Source organism: Rattus norvegicus, chromosome 1 (genome assembly GCF_021556685.1).
Source record: "Rattus norvegicus strain SHRSP/BbbUtx chromosome 1, alternate assembly SHRSP_T2T, whole genome shotgun sequence".
NCBI lineage: Eukaryota > Metazoa > Chordata > Mammalia > Rodentia > Muridae > Rattus > Rattus norvegicus.
In genome coordinates, this window is record NC_141534.1 from 96,181,227 (window position 1) to 96,183,476 (window position 2,250).

Below are 2,250 nucleotides of genomic sequence, written 5' to 3' on the forward strand. Positions count from 1 at the left end.
ACAACTGTAGGCTTTCCTGTGGGCATACATTGATTTCCCTTGGGCTGCACCATGCAGGCTGAGGGACCCAGCTGGGTGGTGTTCAGTCCCTCTGCCATGCCTGGGAAGTGCCTGAGGCTCAGGTTAGCCATGGTTGACTTTGTTACTCAGCAGGGGGTCTAACTGTGCTGTGCTCTGAAGCTCAGGTTCCCCAAGCCTCCTGTGGTCCAGAACATTTAGGTAAAACCTGAAACTAATGTCCTAATATTGCTCCATGTTGGATGTGCCTGGTTCTACCTCCTCTAGTAATTGGCTGTAGCCACCTTTATTTAACCAATAGTTTTATTTTTTTTTTTAGAATAACAAAAAATATTTTACTAAAACATAAGATTTACAGAAGTTTCCAGACAAGCCATACAAAATGGTCACAAGCTTTTTCTTCGTCTTTTGGGGGGGGGGGGGGGACAGAGAATCTACACCTGACGGCAAAGTCACAATGTTATTAGTGAGGGCTGTGATGTTTATTTAATGTTCCCATTTTGGATCAGACAGTCAAGCTTGTCCATCTACAGCGTCTAAAGTTAGACTTGGCTAGAGAGCATATTCTAAAACACCGGTTAGCTGCATTTAACCACTGCAATTAGATCCCTTAAGAGAGGGGAGGCCATAAAATTAAAATAAAACTACTTTCCCCCTAAAAAATAAAATAAAAACACCCATGCCCCTGGCAGCTAACCCTGACAACTACCTTCATTCACAGTGCCTTGTACTTAGACCATGATGGGGAAAGGAGTCAAAGCAGAGAGTCCTGCTTCTCAGCATCTCTCAGCAACCCGGGTGATGCTTCTAGCCTCTGCTCATGCTTTACAACAGTGAATCAGGACAAGACAGGTTTGCTAAGTGCATGTGATCACCAAAGATGAAGATGCCTGGGCTTTTATTCTGTAATGTTTCTAAGACTGTGTCCATTAAATGCAAACAAAAAAAGGAAGAAGTCTTGGCAGAACAGGAGAAGTGGTGTACACTTGATGATCTGATCGACTTAAATATTGTTCATGGCATATAGCCTAGTCCATGCTCTTGCTGTTTCTATGGCTTGGGCTTCGTTGCTCTTCCACTGCTCAGCTACATCATTTGCTAATGGATCATCTGGATTAGGAGCACTTAACAAAGCCTGGATTGATAGCAGAACTGTTCGGATCTGCAGTGCTGGGGACCACTTATTTTAGGTGCTGCCATTGGGTATTCTTCTGGAAGGAATAGTTCAAGTTTAAAAGTCCCTCCCTCAAAGGGGGAATCCTGGGGACCAGCAATGACCACATGAAAATAACGGGCGTTGCTCTCATCTGGTTCTGCTTTAATGCCAGGAACTGGTTCTGCCAGCAAACGCTGGGTTTCCTTGATGATCCTGCGGGGCAGCCCGGCCATCTTGTCAGATCCCGAGTTCGGCCTCTGCTCTTGTCTCCTAACCAATAGTTTTAAATTGGAGAGCAAGGTCCACAACAAAATCTGGGACAATCAGATCTTGGGATACAGAATTTAACATTTGAGTACACAGCAGCACCTGACCAAACACCACAAGCATTCATGTTTGCAACTTGGAAATACATAAAAATGAAATATAGATGGTGCCCTACTTAACTACTGCCAACCTGGCTGGGCTCTGAATGAGAATGATCCCTTCGAGCTCATATGTTTGAGTACTTGGTCTGCAGTTGGTGGAACTGTTTGAGAAGGATCAGGAGGTGTGGCCTTACTGAAGGAAGTGTGGGCTTCAACACTGGGGGGTGGGCTTAGAGGTTTCAAAACACTCATACTTCCCAGCATACCTCCCTCTCTGCCTCCTATTTGCAGGTCACAATGTGAGAGCTCATAGTTGCTGTTCTGCCCCCGTGCCTTCATTCCACCAATACAGACTCTGAAACCGTAAGCACAGCCCTCTGAAACCACTAGCCAAATTAAATATTTTCTTTCACATTTTCATATTTTCTTTCTTGCCTTGGTCATGATGTTTTGTTACAGCAATCTAAAAGTAACTAAGACACCTAAGTAACTGGCACAACCTAGAGACACCTTTAAAAAATGTCTCAGTTGAGCAATGATCACAGTGATCTGTAGACATGCATAGAACAGATTGTCTTGGTTTCTTAATGCATATTGGTAAGCTTATCCTACTGTATGCAGGACCATTTCCTCTGAAAATGTTCTTGGACAATGTAAAATAAACTACATGAATGTGAGCCACAGTGAAAGCCTTCAAACAGTCTTCCT

The 2,250-nt window shown here is 43.9% G+C and overlaps 1 pseudogene; it reads right to left on the reverse strand.

Annotated features, from left to right (window-relative positions):
* Positions 1-319: 319 nt before the first annotated feature.
* Ube2n-ps3 (ubiquitin-conjugating enzyme E2N, pseudogene 3) lies at positions 320-1,439 on the reverse strand (annotated as a pseudogene).
* Positions 1,440-2,250: the final 811 nt, after the last annotated feature.